Source organism: Protopterus annectens, chromosome 8.part1 (assembly GCF_019279795.1).
Source record: "Protopterus annectens isolate FY-2018-M chromosome 8.part1, PAN1.0, whole genome shotgun sequence".
Classification (NCBI taxonomy): Eukaryota; Metazoa; Chordata; order Ceratodontiformes; family Protopteridae; genus Protopterus; species Protopterus annectens.
In genome coordinates, this window is record NC_056742.1 from 496,888,651 (window position 1) to 496,907,079 (window position 18,429).

Consider the following 18,429-nt stretch of genomic DNA (forward strand, 5'->3'; position numbering starts at 1 on the left):
GAAGCTGGCCTTAGATGATTTTATGAGTGCCCGTAGTTTTTGCTAATACTGATCAGAGATGCCTTCCCTTTTTGGGATTTTGCTCTATCATGTAGTAGCTTCCTCCTTCTATTGTATAGTTTGTTTATGGCTGGGGTCCACCAGACAGGACGTCTGCCTTTGGAGGATTGGGTCTTGGTTTTATTTGGGATTGCATGATCCATGCATTCCTGAAGGTGTTCATAGAATCGTTTATAAAGGATTCTGCGGTCTGGGCGTATTTTCCACAGGCCCGGGGGCTTTGAAGGATTTCGCCTCGGTTTTGAGGCGTGTGAAATTTGCTTTAGAGAAGTTTTTCACTGTGGTTTTCTGGGCAGGGGGTGTGGTCGGGATGTGAATATCCAGTGAGATTAGTTTATGGTCTGATCTTACCAGTGAGGGATACACTTCTGGTCTGGAGCATACTGTCCCCATGTTGGTGATGATCAGGTCCAGTATGTTTTCCCCTCTTGTGGGAGTGGTAACAAGTTGTTCCATAGCATTTGAGTTCAGAAGTATTTCCCTGTAACAACTAATCTTTTCTGCACGATTTTTGATAATTTGCTGTATTTCATACAAATATATGAGCCTTGCTTGAAAGAAGAAAGTATTTCAATCAGAATAGACCGAAGGACATGTTTAAATGTGGATCCTGTCAACAATGTAGACACATATGGATAAACAACAAGGTCACTCACTATATCCAGCTTGATAAGCTTAGTAAACGATAAACCATTTTGCCTTAATATGTAATTTACATAGGTATAGAAGTAAGTTGCAGAACCGCACGTTTTGTTGCATTTGCGCATGAGCGTGGCATTAGTTAGTTTGTTGTTTATGAATGGCTTATTACCTTATTACTATTGTATTGAAGTATAATATTTGGTTTTTAATAACTGTAAATATGACTCAACATGACCAGACAGTTTTAAATTATCTTTGCCGAGACCACCACTCTATAGTTATACAGAAATGACATATAATAACCGAGTGCTGTCACTAGCAGATATCTTGTGACAACACTTGTCTTACTTATTTATTTATACAAGTTTATATTTAGGATAGTTTATATATTATTTAGAGTTGGTTTAATGGTTTCAAATATGTTTTGTTCTTATTTTAAATAATTAAGGAAATTTAATGTCTTTGAAAATGTAGTTGGAACTTCGCATAATGTTTTAGGTGCATTAACAGTTTTAAATGTTTTTAATGGACCTCAGAGTTTTTATACAGAAAAACTAATGTTATATATTTATTATTTAATTCCCAGTTGATGGTTGTTTACATATATATACAATATTGGGGAACTATGAAATAATGCTGGTTTTCTCCTTTAAGCTTAGATTATGGGACTAATCTAATTGCTTAATTGGATTAAATTCTGTATAAAATGGCTGTTAATTAGTTGAACCGTTGTCTGAAGAAGGTGAGGCATTGACCGCACCGAAAGCGCTAATTACATTTTGTGTTCGGTAACTTCCAGCTCTTATTGGATTTTCACTCAGCTCTTTCTTTTGTTTTACCAGTTTTCTTGTTTTGAGTAAGTCAATATATATATATATATGTCTGTTTTAGATGTAGTGTATTCTGGGATTTAGACATGGTGGCCGACATGTGGTTATGTCCAGGAATCGGTAGGTTTGTGTTTTTTAAGGGTTTTGGGTAGAAATGTTTTATTTTTTAATTGTTTGGGAAGCTTTAGGAGTAGGTTAGGGTAGGTAGGTGAGAGTGTGTGTGTGTAAGTGTTGGTTCTTGTGTAGTGTGTGTGTGTGTGTGTGTGTATGTATGTGTGTGTGTGTGTGTGTGTGTGTGTGTGTGTGTGTGTGTGTGTGTGTGTGTGTGTGTGTGTGTGTGTGCATGTGGCTCTCGGGTGTATGTGTGAAAGTATGCAGTGAAGTGTAGGACATGTAGCAGTGGGTTTGTTGTGTTGTTTGTGGGACACTACACTTTTCCGGTATTGTTGTGGGCCCTTTTGGGGGTGAGAGGGGGGTGAAGTTTGCACTGAATCTATCTGCCAGGATGTTGGCAATATCAGTGGGTTCAGTATATTTTGTGCTATTTTGCACTAGCTCAGAGCATATCTGCGAGTTGCCACTTAGATTCTTGACATAGCTAAAGAAGGCTTTGTGGTTATCTTTCAAATCCTTGGCTATTTTTCTTTCGAAATTAACCTTGGATGATTTTATGAGGTACCTTAGTTTCTTACTGATACTGATCAGGGATGTCTTTCCTTCTTGGAATTAGCTTTTTTTCTGAATTAGTTTCCTCCTTCTATTGTATAACCTGTTTATGGCAGGGGTCCACCAGACTGGTTTCCTTCTCTTAGGGGAATGAGTCTTGGTTTTGCTAGGGATGGCATGATCCATGCATCCTTGTAAATGCTCATAGAGTGCATTGGTAAAGGTTCCTGCATCTTGCACACTGTTATCCTTTAGCGTGGGGGCTGTGAAGCTTACTATCTCTGTCTTAAGTAAGGTGAAGTTTGCTATAGAAAAGTTTTTCACTGTGGTTTCCTTGGTTGGGGGTGGTGGTGTGGTGTAGATATCCAGAGTGATTAGTTTATGGTCTGATCTAACCAATGATGGGTTGACCTCCACTGCGGAACACCTGTCGCCCATGTTGGTGATGTCCATGTCCAATATGTTTTCACCTCTGGCAGGGGAGTTTACCAGCTGATCCAGGGAATTTGAGTTGATAAATTCCAGGAAGCTCTGGACCTGGACGTTTGTACTTGAGTAGTTTTCCCAGTTAATGGTGGGGTAATTGAAATCGCTCAACATCAGGGTGTTCGGTAGGACCGTCATGTTTTCCAGTGTCTCCAGAAAGGCGGAGTGGTGGTCCTGGGTCATGGAGGGTGATCTGTAGCAGGCCACAATTTGCATTGCAGATTTGCCCGATGTTAGTTGCGCATGGATGCTCTCAGAGGTATGATGCTGTGCCACTAACCTGGAGGTGTAGGTATCCTTGATGAATATGGATACACACTCTCCTTTTGTGTTTCGATCTGTGTTCTGTGGCCGAAATGTGTGGTATGAGTTGTAGCCCAGTAGTGCTGAGGTGCTCTGTGGAGCCTTGAACCAGGTTTCAGTTACTGCACAGATGTCGACGTTCTCCATACTGAGGAGTGCTTCGAGCGCATGCATTTTGAGATTTAAACTCCTGGCGTTCAGTAGTATAACCCTCATTTTTTTATTTGTGCTGTTTATGAAGGTGGGTTTCACTTTTGAGCCTTGCCTAAAAAAGGCACTATGGGGGCAGCAAGAGCCTTGGCCAGTATTCAAAAGCCTAGGGGTGACAGGTGCAAGCTGTCTCTTGTGAAGCAATGCGGCTTGTTGAGCATGTTGTCTCAGGCTGACAGACACTGGATCCCTTTTGAATGACACCAGAAGCTTAGCCAATTGTTGAAATTGATAATTTTTTTTTATACTGCGGTATCAATCTTAGTGAGGCAGGATGCTACTCAGAGTCAGGGTCATACTTGCCTGGGCTACATGATCAGAGAGCTTTTCCATGTCTTTTTTCTTTATACGCCCAGCATGGGCATCATAGCATCGCTACAGCACTATTGTCCTTCCTTAATACTGTTTTTATTTTGAAAAATGAAAACAACCTCCTAGCCATAATCTTTCTTGATCTTTCCAAAGCTTTTGATGCTGTCTCCCATCCAAAATTACTGCACATTCTTCATTCACTAGGTTTTTCCATTACTTTACTCAACTGGTTCACCAGCTACCTTAGAGGCTGCTCACAAGCAGTCAAATGGCACTCAGCCTTTCCTACATACTTACCGATATTTACTGGGGCACTACAAGGACCCCTTTGTGGATGTTTATTATTTAAACTTTTCATTAATGATCTTCCTTCTACCTCAGCTGCTCATAAAACATTAATTTGATATACAGATGATGCTACTCCAATCTGTTCATCATCCTCCCTCCCCTCACAATAAACATCACTCAGGAATCATTCACCTGTATCAAAACCTATCTGTCTCACTCACAACAGCTCTTGAACCTCAGTAAAACTAAAATAATGTACTTTACTCACAGACCTTACACAGACAAAAACTCTAACATTACTATCCTCCTCTTCCAAAATTAACAAACCAAACTACTACTAGTCATCCTAGATGTTCAACTTAAATTTGGTAAACATATTCAGTATTTGGTGACAAACACTCATTATAAATTAGGCCTCATTTACTGAGTTTCTAACTTTCTTACTGCACAATCACACAGAACAACTGCTATGGCCTATCTTCTGTCAACCTTAATCTATGTCACATCTCTCCTTACAAACATTAACCTAACATCAATCCAAAAACTAGAACAGTATTACAACAAAATTAGCAGGTTTGCTACCATATTGACAAACTGAGCTCATCAATGTCTAATACTCAAAAAACTAAACTGGCTCTAATTCACAACAAAATTAATTATACAAAGTTAAAAATGGCATGCAGAATACTCCTCCTTCCTGACAAATTTCCCACTTGCTCTACTCCTGCAATGGTTCACGCCCCTCTCTCACTCCACTCCTACAATGTTATACTCCCACAAGGCCCCTTCACTCATCAGACACAAATCTACTTCTCGTCAAACTCCCATACTCCCTATATTCTTAAACCTATGCATCTAACTTGTGTAACTCCCTTCCAGCTACTATTTGGCTTATATCCTCCTTCATCTGCTTCAAAATCAAGCTAAAGGACCACCCATTCAAATGTTGTTTCCAGAAGCACAGCTAGCTCAGTCAGTGCCCTCTGCCAGTCTCGCAAATTAGTATCCCACCAATTTAATTGTTTCATTGAATATTGTGGGCTGTGTCTCTGTAGTTATTTATTTTTCTATTTAATTGTTTCATAGAATACTGTGGTCTCTCTCTGTCTTTGCAGTTAGTTTCCTGCCTGCCCTGCCTGCTCTTGTTTTGGTATTAATCTTGGTGACTTTGGAATTGCCCGCCTCTCCTGTAAATTTGTGTTTGAACACTCCTCCTGGGTCTATCTCATTTGCTCACTCAACCGAGTACAGTGAGATCATATTTTGACTTCAGACACTCCTACCAGTCCCATCTGTTCAGCTCTATCCCAGCTGTATTCCAGTCTAGTGTCAATTCTACCTAATATAGCGAGAACATTTGTGAAGGGCAAGCCACTTAGGTCCTTAATTTTGAATTATCTTCTGTTTCTCCTTTCTCCCTTTCCAAAAAAAAAAAAAAAAACATTTCTAAGCTTGTTTCCTGCCTTTCCTGTTACTAGTCTAGTCCAGATACATATTTGCTGTAACCAGGACTGTTTGTATGCTTCTGAGCCCCCAAAGATTTTCTGTGTTGGAGGGAAGCCTTCTATCTTATCAGTGGGAGTGGTAAGCACTAGGTAGCCTATCTACCACAAGAGGGGTTTCTGGCCCAGAAATTATAGTTTATTGGCCTTTTCTGGGCAGTTTTTCCATCTCTTTCAACTTTCTGGTTTAAAAGTCGGTGTTTGCACTTGTTCCCCACCTTTCCTGTAACTAGTCTAGTCCAGATACAGATTTGCTGCATCCAGGACTGTTTGTAAGCTTCTGAGCCCCCCAAGCCTGTTGGAGGGAAGCCTTCTAGCTTATCAATGGGAGTGGTAAGCACTAGGTAGCCTATCTACCACAAGAGTGGTTTCTGGCCCAGAAATTGTAGTTTATTGGCTGTTTGGGCATTTTTTCATCTCTTTCATTCTTCTGGTTTAAAAGCCTGCATTTGCACTTGTTTCCCACCTTTCCTGTGACTAGTCTAGTCCAGATGCAGATTTGCTGTATCCAGGACTGTTTGTAAGCTTCTGAGCCCCCCAAGCCTGTTGGAGGGAAGCCTTCTAGCTTATCAATAGGAGTGGTAAGCACTAGGTAGCCTATCTACCACAAGACTGGTTTCTGGCCCAAAAAATGTAGTTTATTGGCCATTTGGGAAGTTTTTTCATCTCTTTCAACCTTCTGGTTTAAAAGCCCATGTTTGCACTTGTTTCCCACCTTTCCTGTAACTAGTCTAGTCCAGATACAGATTTGCTCTATCCAGGACTGTTTGTAAGCTTCTGAGCCCCCCAAGCCTTTCTGTGTTGGAGGGAAGCATTCTAGCTTATCAGTGGGAGTAGTAAGCACTAGGTAACCTATCTACCACAAGAGCCAAGTACAGATTCCTAGTTTTAGCACTTGAATTTGCTTATTCGTTCTCAGTACTTGTTCAGAACTTGTTGTTAGCACTAAGTAAGCTACAAATTACTACAGCACTCAATCTTCCTCTTTACCTAGAGGAAATAGTTTTTGTACTTACTTTCCTCACTTGCCTAGAGAAAAACAGCTCTTATACTCACTTTCCTCAGTTGTTTAGAGGAAAGTAGTTTTTATTCAGGCATGTCCAAGGGTTAGCTCTCAGTGTTCTCTCCTGTCTATCTGATGAATCTGGGCATCTTGAGACAATGTGGTAATTGCCTCATGTACACAGACAACCCTCTCCTCCTACCACCCAACACCAGAACCTGTGAGAGATGCACATATTTAGCCAAACAGGAGGTAAAGCTCTCTCCAACCAAGACTGAACTTGACAGTCAAGAGGAGAAGGTAAACACTTACATCACATCACACTCATCACATAGTCTCACTAAATCTACACCACCAAAATCCACACATAGAAACACAAAAATATTCACAGAGGCTCTCAGTAATAATCTGCTCAAGCAACAGAAACCTCCACAGCAGAAATGCAAGCAACCTCCACACCCCAACACAACCCAAATGACACATAGCCCACAGACTCAGTGTGCCAATAAACCAGAGCCCATAAGGCAAACCAACGTACCCAACACACTAGTCATGGGTGACTTTATAGTCAGGCACACTGATGTTCCACTCACCAGGCTAAACAAGGAGAAAGTTACTGTCAGCTGCCTGTCGGGTGCCAGGATGCACCATATAATGCATGCACGCAGGTCACTCCACAACAAGTACAAATATAACTGGTGCCAGAGCCATGGCCTCAAGCTAAATGCCAAAAAGTGTATAGTCATCCCCTTTGGCAAAAACAAAATGCCCACAATTGACCACATAGGTGGTAATCCATTAAGTACCGAAAAAGTAATTAGGGACCTGGGGACCCAAGTTGATAGCAATCTCTCATTTGACAACCACGTGGCCAAAGTGGTTAGAAAAACATTTTATATAGCCCACCTAATCATGAAGGGATTCACATCTAGATCAGGGGAGGTCATCGTGCCTCTTTACTCATCCCTCATCAGGCCCATAATTGAGTACAATGCCCCTTTTGGGATGTACCTTACCAGACACCTGCAGCAACTGGAAAGACCCCAAAAGTACCTCACCAAGAGGATCAAAGGGCTCAAACAGATGCCATATGCTACCCGGTTAAAGAAACTCCAGCTCTACTCAATGGCATACTGCCTGTTCAGAGGCGATCTGTGCCTGACGTATAAAGCCATGTCCAACCCGGAATTAATGGACATGCTGCACCTCAGAAAATCCAAATCCCATCGAGCTACACGCTCGAGAGACTTGAACCTCAGCACTGAAATAAATAGGACATGCTGGAGGGACAGATTCATAACCCAGAGGTTCCCTTTTGAGATTTTAAGTATTTTGCTTCAGATTATTTGTTAAGTTTTTCTGCATTGCCACCTACTTTTGAGCATTTTCTGGCTTGTTAAATTTGATTTCTGTGTTGGTAACTGTATTTAGAACACAACCTAGAGCTGATTACTGAATTTCCTGCCTGCACTTATTTTTAAAATCGTTTTTTTCTTAAAACTTGCATATTATCTGTCTCTGGCCTAGCACTCAAGTGTGGGGTCATTTACTGCACTGTTCTAACTTGTTGATACTTGTGAACCTCTGCTTTCCTTAAAAAAGTACAAAAAAAAAACAAAAAAATCTTGCTTTTTTCCCACTTTTCTGAGATTTAAAAAAGTTCAGTTACAGATTTGCTGTTCCGAACTGTTTGTAAGTTTCTTGGAGACCATTGTTTGCTTGGGCTAAAGGGAAGTCTCTGTGTTCATCAGTGGCAGTGATAAACATTGAGCAGCCTGCCTGCCCCTGTGGGAGTGGTTACTGCCTTGAAACTGTAGTTTTATTGGCCATTTTGGGTCAATTCCTAACTCCTTGATCTCCCTCTCTTAAAACCCTCTTTTGCATGGTTTTGTGCGTTTTTGCGCATAGCGCAGCATTGGGCAGTGCCGCCTAATTGGGTTTAAACTATTCCTGGCTCCACAAAGTCTGCTCTTCACTTTTTCCCTTAGAACTGCTCTATCTCTCAAATTAAACACCATATTCTCATTCTAAGGCCCCTCACTGGTCCAAATAAGTAATTTTACAAGTTAGCACTAATAAACCATAAGCACTACTTACTCTTATACTCTCTATGATTACCTTGTCCCCTATTGGTCCATTTTAATTCAGTTCCTTATATTACTCTAGCATGTCCAAAGGTCAGTCAATAGTTTCCTCTCCAGTCCAGCTGGTGAATCTGGGAATTTTGAGGCAATGTTACAACTGTCTCATGTACACAGACAACCCTCTCCTTCTCCAAACAGGTTCAAATATATGTGAGGGATACAACCATATACCCAAACTGGAGGCTGAGCTCTCTCATCTCAAAACTGGTGTAACCAGTCAGGAGGAGAAGGTAACCTCACACAACACAATTCCAGTATCACATAGTCCCACCACAACAGCAAACCAAACACATAAAAACACAAAAACATACTCGGAGGCTCTAAACAAAAATCTACCTAAGCAACAGAGACCTCCAAAGCAGACATCCAAGCAAACGCTACCCCAAAAAAAAAAAACGTACAACACATAGCACACAAAGTCAGTGTACCAAGCAGTCACAGCCCTTAAGGCTGAATAACACACCTGATACTCTTGTAATAGGTGACTCTATTGTCAGACACACTGACGTCCCGCTCACCAGGCTGAATAAAGAGAAGGTCACAGTGAGCTGCCTGTCAGGCGCTAGGATCCACCACATAAAGCAAGCACTCAGGTCACTCCAAAGCAAATACAAATATGACTCAGTCATTGTACATGCTGGCGTGAATGACCTGAGACGTACCTCCCTCGACTACATGAAAAGAGACATAGAGGAGCTCTCTGAGCATGTAGCCCAGGCCGGTATGACCCTGACCTTGAGCAGCATCTTACCCTCACCTAGAATGATGTCACAGTATAAAGACAAAATGATCGATTTTAACAATTGGCTACAATTTTGGTGTCATTCAAAGGGGATCCAGTGTCTGTCAGCCTGGGACGACATGCTCGACAAGCCACGCTGCTTCGCTAGGGATGGCTTGCACCTGTCACCCCTGGGCTTTCGGATATTGGCAAAGGCTTTTGTCACCCCATAGTGCCTTTTTTAGGCAAGGCTCAAAAGTCAAACCACCTCCATAGACAGCACAAGGAACAAGAAACTAAGGGTAATGCTGCTAAATACCAGAAGTCTTAACCTCAAGATGCATGCGCTCGAAGCTCTCCTCAGTATGGAGAACATCGATATCTGTGCAGTGACAGAAACCTAGTTCAAGGCTCCAGAGAGCACCCCAGCACTACCAGGTTATACCTCATATCATGCTTTTCGGCCCCAAAACCCAGACCGAACCACAAAAGGAGGGGGAGTTTCCATATTTATCAAGGATATCCACACCTCCAGGTTAGTGGCATTGCACGAAGTATCGGAGACCATCCATGTGCAACTGACAGTAGGCAAGACTGCTTTTCAGTTTATAGCATCCTACAGACCACCCTCTCAAAGTCAGGAATCCCACTCGGCTTTCCTGAAAACATTGGAGAACATGAAGATCTCTCCGAACACCATTATATTGGGCGACTTCAACTACCCAAACATAGACTGGGAGCATTACTCAAGCCCCAGCACTTTAGCCCAAAGGTTCCTGGAATTTATAAACTCAAATGCTATGGAGCAACTAGTCACCACTCCCACAAGAGGGGATAACATGCTAGACCTGATCATTACCAACATGGGGACATTATGCTCCATACCAGAAGTATATCCCTCATTGGTAAGATCAGACCATAAATTAATTTCACTGGATATCCACATCCCGACCCCACCCCCAGCCCAGAAAACCACAGTGAAAAACTTCTCAAAAGTGAACTTCACACTTCTCAAAACCGCAGTGGAATCCTTCAAGGCCCCAGGGCCAGTGGAAACTACAGCCCAAACTGCAGAATTCTATATAAACGCATTCTACGGACATCTCCAGGAATGCATGGATCATGCTATCCCAAACAAAATCAAGACCCAATCATCCAAAGGCAGGCATCCAGTCTGGTGGACCCCAGCCATAAATAAACTGTACAACAGAAGGAGGAAGCTACTACATGATAGAGCAAAATCCCTAAAATGGAAGGCATCTCTGATCAGTACTAGCAAAAAATTACGATCCCTCATAAAATCCTCCAAGGCCAGCTTTGAGAGAAAAATTGCACAGGACACTAAAGACAATCATTTTTTCAGTTGTGTTAGGAACCTGGGATGCAACTCCCAGACTTGTTCTGAGTTGATTCTAAGCGACAAAAAATACACTGAACCCACAGACATCGCCAATATCCTGGCAGACAGGTTCAGTGCAAATTCCCCCCCCCCCCCAAAAGAGCAAGTATCCATCCCGGCAGAGTGCAGCCTCCCAAACATCTCTGATGCTCAGGTGAAGGCCGCCCTCTCCAAAGCAAAAAACACTGCTTCCATGGGACCAGATGGCGTCCTGGGTTGCATCCTACATGAACTCCAAGACGAACTAATCCCTCAAGTAAAACGGCTGTACAATCTCAGCCTCACTACAGGATATGTGCCCAAAGAATGGCGTACAGCAACATTGGTCCCACTCCACAAAGGTGGCACTTCTGCGGACCCTGGAAACTATCGCCCCATAAGCCTGACTAGCCTAGTCTGCAAGGCTATGGAGAGGATCATCATGGAACATAAACAAAGACATTGGGGACCTACCGACACTAGATCCTACCCAATTTGGCTTTGTCAAGGGCAGATCCTGCCTTTTGAACCTGGTCGACTTCTTCAAAACAGTCACCAAGGCCATAGATGAAGGGAAGGTAGTCCACACAGCCTATCTGGACCTCGCAAAGGCATTTGACACAATACCCCACTCGGGCATCATAGATAAGCTATCCAGCCTAAATGTAAACCCCTATGTCACAAGATGGGTCACAAACTGGCTCAAAGACAGAACCCACAGAGTCAGAGTTGCTGGAGCCATGTCAGACTCGAAACCATTCACAAGTGGCATCCCACAAGGTTCTGTCCTGGGACCTCTCTTGTTCGGTATTTACTTTTCTGAGGTACAGGCCAACGTGGGAGGACTATGGCTCACCAAGTTCGCAGATGACTGCAAACTGGGCCATAATCGACTCTCCAGCTGACACAAACATCCTTCAAAAAGGTCTCGCAGAGACGGATAACTGGTGCCAGAGCCATGGTCTAAAGCTAAATGCCAAAAAGTGTATAGTCATACCCTTTGGCAAAAACAATGTGCCCACAAATTACCACATAGGTGGTAACCCATTAAGTACAGAGAAAGTAATTAGGGATCTGGGGACCCAAGTTGATAGCAATCTCTCCTTTGACAACCACATTGCCAAAGTGGTTAGAAAGACCTTCTACATAGCCCACCTCATCATGAAAGGATTCACATCTAGATCAAGAGAGGTAATCGTGCCCCTTTATTCATCCCTCATAAGACCCATCATAGAATACAATGCCCCCTTTGGGATGTACCTTACTCGACACCTGCAGCAGTTAGAAAGACCCCAAAAGTACCTCACCAGGAGGATCAAGGGACTCAAACAGATGCCATATGCTGCTTGGTTAAAAAAAACTCCAGCTCTACTCAGTTGCATACCGCCTACTTCGAGGTGATCTATGCCTGACATATAAAGCTATGTCCAACCCAGAATTAATGGACATGCTCCACCTCAGTAAATCTAAATCCCTTAGAGCCACGCGCTCGAGGGACTTCAACCTCAGCCCAGAAATAAATAGAACATGCTGGAGGGACAGATTCATAACCCAGAGGCTCCCTTCGCTCTGGAATAGAATTCCAGTTCATGTTAGGCAGAACACCTCACTGACTCTCTTCAAAAAGAATCTTGATGAGTGGATGGGGGATCGTAGGTTTGTCCCGGGGATTACTTCCGTGTCACTATTAGACAGAGGCACAGTAAACTAAACTTTAAAAAGGGCACAGTATACTCAAATCAAGGGGTGGCGTAAGCCAAACACAATTGGGCTAGGCTTATAAATGCCCCAGGGCAGATAGCCTAGTATGAACCTATGAACCTATGAACCTTCACTCTGGAATAAAATCCCAGTCCAGGTTAGGCAGAGTCCCTCATTGACTCTCTTCAAGAGGAATCTTGATGAGTGGATGGGAGATCATAGGTTTACCCCGGGTATCACTTCTGTGTCACTGTTAGACAGAGGCACAGTATACTAACCTCAAAAAAGGGCATAGCAAAATTAATTTTAAATGGGTGGCGAAAGCCAAACACATTCTGGCTAGGCTTATAAATGCCCTAGGGCAGATAGCCTAGTATGAACCTATGACTCTGTCATTGCCATGTTGGTGTGAACGACCTGAGACGTACCTCCCTGGACTACATGAAAAGAGATATGGAAGAGCTCTCCAATCTTGTAGCCCAAGCAGGTATAACCCTAGGCTTGAGTAGCATCCTGCCATCACCAAGAATGATACCGCAGTACAAGGACAAAATGATTGACTTCAACAATTGGCTAAGCTTCTGATGTCATTCTAAGGGGATCCAGTATCTGTCTGCCTGGGACGACATGGTCGACAGATCACAATGCTTTGCCAGAGATGGCCTGCACCTGTCGTCCCTGGGATTCCGGATACTGGCTAAGGCTCTTGCCGCCCCTATAGTGCCTTTTTTAGGCAAGGTTCAAATGAAAAATTCACCACCATAACAGGAACAGGCAAGCAAAAACTGAGATTAATGCTACTCAATGCTAGAAGTCTAAATCTCAAAATGCACTCACTTAAGTCATTCCTTAAAATGAAGAACATCGATGTCTGTGCAGTGACTGAGACCTGGTTCAAGGCTCTAGAGAGCACACCTGCGTTACAAGGCTATAACTCATACCACACTTTTTGGCCATCTAACCTGCACCAGAACACCAAAGGCGGAGGTGTGTCCATATTCATTAAGGATATCCACACCTCCAGGCTAGTTGCGAAGCATAATCCATCCGAAGTTATCCAAGTGCAACTAACTCTAGGCAAAACTGCAATCCAAATTGTAACTTGCTACAGATCCCCCATCATGCCCCAGGATTCCCACTCCTCTTTTCTTGATATACTGGAAAATATTAGGGTTCAACCAAACACCCTAATAATGGGCAATTTCAACTACCCCACCATTAACTGGGAAAACTACTCATGGACCAACTCCTTCACTCTACGCTTTCTGGAATTCATAAATTCCAATGCCCTGGATTAACTTATCCACAATATCCTAGAACTAGTCATTACCAGCATGAGTGAATGGTGATCCACACCTGAAGTCAACTCCTTGTTGGTCAGATCTGACCATAAGCTAATCACCTTAGATAACCACATCCCACCACCCACCCACCATTAAGGAAACCATGGTAAAAATGTATCCAAAGCCAACTTCATGCTTCTTAAGACAGAACTGGCGAACTTCATGACACCCATGCCGATGGACAATACAGTTACGACTGCTGAATCCTACACAAATGCACTCTATAAGCACTTACACAAGTTCATGGATCGTGCTATCCCAAAAAGAACCAAGACTCTATCCTCCAAAAAAAGGAAGCCAGTCTGCTGGTCCCCTGCCATAAACAAACTCTACAACAGAAGGAAGAAACTGTTGCAAAAGAGTAAAATCCCATGAGTGGAGGAGCTCCCTGGTCAGCCTCAGTAAGAAGCTGAGATCCCTTATAAGATCCTCCAAAGCTAGCTATGAGAACAAAATCGCCACTGATTCTAAGGGCAACCACAAAGCATGCTATACTTATGTCAAGAATCTCAATGGCAACATCCAGATCTGCTCTGCATTACAGCACAATGGCATGTAAATTCCAGAACCAACTGATATTGCCAACATCCTGGCAGATAGGTTCAGTGCCAACTTTAACCCCCTCTCACCCCATAAAGGGCTGATATCTATACAGAAAGAAAGCAGAGTTCCTGTAATCACATCTATGCAGGTAAAAGCTGCACTCTCTAAAACCAAAAACACAGCATCCATGGGACCAAACAACATCCCAGGCTATAACAACATCCCAGGCTATGTTTTACATGAACTTCAGAACGAACTGGCTCCCCACCTAAGCACCATTTTCAGTCATAGCCTCACATCAGGCTTTGTGCCCACTGAATGGCGCAAAGCAACAGTTATCCCACTCCACAAAGGGGGAGCCACCACTTATCCTGGTAACTATCACCCTATTAGCCTGACGACCCTAGTCTACAAGGCTATGGAAAGTATCATCATGGAACTCATAAACAAAGACAGCGGTAACCTCCAAACTCTGGACCCCACCCAGTTCGGGTTTGTGAAAGGCAGATCATGCCTTTTGAACCTGATCGACTTCTTTGAGGCAGTCACCAAAGCCGTAGACGAGGGTAAGGTGGCTCACACAGCCTATTTTAACCTCGCCAAGGCTTTTGACACCCTCCTCCATTCTGGAGTTATAGTTAAACTCACTAAACTAGGTATAAATCCTTATGTCACAAGATGGGTTGCCAACTGGCTCACTGACAGAACCCACACTGTAAAAGTTGCAGACTCCAAATCTGACTTCAAACCGGTGACAAGTGAAGTACCACAGGGTTCAGTCCTGGGACCTCTCCTGTTTGGTATCTACTTCTCTGAAATACAGACTAACACAGAAGGCCTCTGGCTAATGAAGTTCGCAGATGACTGCAAACTAGGAGCCATAGTCAAGTCCACAAATGATGCGGACATCCTACAGAAGGGCCTCACTGAGACAGATGCCTGGTGTCAGAGGCATGGCCTCAAGCTCAATACCAAAAGGTGCATTGCCATCCCCTTTGGTAAAAACTCTGTACCCATGAACTACCACATAAATGTCAGTCTACTTAATGCCGAATGTGTGATGAGACCTTGGGACCCAGGTGGACAGTAGTCTCTCCTTTGATAATCACATCGCCACAGTAGTCAGGAAATCCTTCTATGTGGCACACCTCATCACAAAAGGGTTCTCATCTAGGAAAAAAGAGGTCATTGTTCCCCTCTACTCGGCACTGATTAGACCCATTATAGAGTACAACACCCCTTTTGGAATGTACCTCACAAGACATCTGCAGCAGCTGGAAAGGCCACAGAAGTACCTCACAGAGGATTACTGGCCTCAAACAGATGCCCTACACTGACTGTCTTAAAAAACTTCAGCTTTACTGTGTAGCATATTGCCTACTCCGAGGAGATCTCTGCCTAACATATAAAGCTATGTCTAACCCAGAGCTGTTGGACATGCTACACCTAAAGAAATCCCAATCCCTCTGAGCTACACATCTAGGGACCTAAACCTTGTCACCACAATAAACGGGACATGCTGGAGGGATAGATTCCTGTCCCAGAGACTTCCCATACTCTGGAACAAACTACCCATCTATGTCATGGAAAGTTCCTCGTTAGCACTCTTCAAGAAAATCTTGATGAGTAGATGGGAAATAGGAAATACACCCTGGGGATCACTTCTGTGGCTCTGCTCGACAGGGGCACAGGAAATTAACTTTCTTGGGTGGGGTAAGCCAGGGAACCTTGTTGGCTAGACTTACATAGCCTAGTACCTATCTATGAACCTATGTGAACCAACCAGGTGGCCAGATACAGGACACACCCACTCCCTTGAACCAGCCATTCACCTCCTGTTTCTGTGCCCTGCCCCCAACCTTACTTTCTCACATTTTACTAAAAAAAATTATAAAAAAAACTTCTTTAAACTGTAGCAAACTGCTTGCTACAAATGCAGCAAACAGTTGCTACAATTATTCCCTGCACAAAGCACTAGGCAGCTCAAGTTTCACTTAAAAAACTTATCTTTTAAACTGTTGCAAACTGATTGTTATATTGCAGCTGTTGCAGTTTATATCCTGCACAGAGCACTACAGTACTCAGGTTTTACTTAAAAAGATGTACTGCCCTAACTATGCTACTGATTGTTTCCTTTAACTCCACTCTTTCCTGCTAACAATGCTGTCTGCCATTTATCACCAGAGATATCTAGTTTTACTCTTTCTTCCTAGTCTAAACTGCTGCCTTTCTACTTGTTCCAACTCCCTTTCAGTAAACCAGTTCATCAATTTTCCCTTTAATAATGCATCCTTCCTCTCCTGTCTCTTCCTAGTTGTAATCTTTTCTCCTCATTACTACCCCCTGCATATCCCTCCTTTTCTTTATGCACCAAGTATCTTGCAGTGCTTTGTAACTATTCTTTCTCCCTTCTCCTGAAAAAATATTTGTGCTAAGTCATTAGTTTTGTTATTTCTATTGTATTGTATTTTCTGTATTGTCTACAGTTTTTGTTTTATTGTTGGAATGTATAGTTTTGTGGAGCTCCCTGGGCCTCCACTGAAAATGGGTCTTCAATGACCCAGATGGACCATCCCAGTAATCGAACACAAATAAATAAATAAATAAATAAATAAATAACCTATGCACAAAAATACAGTAATTCATGGATTTAATTAAAGAACAACACCCCTAAGGTGGGACTGCAGAATTGTGAGCACTCCAGGCATGACTGACGGGTGTTTGGGGAGTAACGTTACACACAGGTAAGGCATGATTCATAGGAAGCCATATCCCCACATTTCTATCCAATCAGGAGCTCTCCTTCCCTGGCTGTGGACTGCCACCATGGTCCCACAGTCTGTCTACTTCCATATCTCCTGTAGGCAGCCTGATCAGGTAAGATTCCTCATGCCTCCTACTTGAGCCCTTTGGGGGACTGACGCTCCAGTCTCATCTGACCTCATGAAACATCCCACAGACACCTGAATAGGGCAGTTCTACTGTTATCCAGGCTTCCGCAGATGGTACTCAGTCTCTGTCTGAGGACCCAGGACTTCCAATGGGAGTCTACTTTCGTACCCTTCTTAACTGGTAGGAGTTTCCCAGGCCAGCTGACCCTCTGTTACTCCTGCTATTTCTACCCAATCTGGAACTTTCCATTTCTGGATCTGGACTTAGTCTCTTGTGGAAGAAATGGGACATCTGGGGAAGCACAACCTCTGGAACCTACTTAGCTGGCAAGAACTCTCTCTTGCTGCACAGTGACTGCTGCATCTTCCCTTCTGGATGTTTTTAGTAGGTGGCAAGGGAGCCCGCAGGCAGGTGCAAGGGGGTGCACTTGCACCCCCCTGGAATTGGCTGGCCGAGAAATTAATTTTATTATAATTTAAAAAAAAAAGTTTTTTTTTTTAAAGAAAGGGCATTCCTCTTTAAGAACGCCCTTTGCATCTCGTTTTAGGCACCGGCCCGGAATCACAGGGCAAGGAGGAGGGAAGCACCCTCCCACTTACAGCTGAAAGACCTGACTCATACGTGTGCCGCACGCTACGTAATTTAAAACACAAAAGTGCACGGAAAAAAAATTATCTCATCAGTTCCTGATAGCCACACTAAGTCAACTCCCACGGGTCGGTAAGCTCTGTTTCATTTCATTTCTAAATGCAGACTGAGCTGTGCTGTGTTTCACTTCCTTATGCAGAGCTGTACTTCGTTTCATTTAAGGGGTGTAAGCTCTGTTTCATTTCATTTCTAAATGCAGACGTTTCATTATGCAGAGCTGTGCTCTGTTTCATTTATGCTGTATGGAATCTTTATTGTACTGAAGCTATTTAGATTCAGTTTGTGTACTCTAAAAGTACTCCTGTTTTCTTTCTGTGTGCTGTTAGAGGGTTAGTACCGTATCTCATAAATATTGGCTGAAGCAACTATGCTTGTAAATAGTTCACTACCAGTCAAACCGAGCAGCTACATGTCAAAACAACTAACCTTACAAGCATGTATTGCTTCCCTATACCATTGAGCTGTGGAGACACCATAGATAAATTAGGCTAGTTTAGTTTAGTTTTAGTTTAGTTTAGTTTTAGTTTAGTTTTAGTTTAGTTTAGTTTAGTTTAGTTTAGTTTAGTTTAGTTTTAGTTTAGTTTTAGTTTAGTTTAGTTTAGTTTAGTTTAGTTTAGTTTAGTTTTAGTTTAGTGTAGTTTAGTTTAGTTTAGTCTTCTCGTTTTTTAAGAAAGGACCCTTGTGAACATGATTTACCTATCAGGGTGACAATAAAGAAAACTCAATGTATGGTTGGACAGGCATGGCTCATGGACAG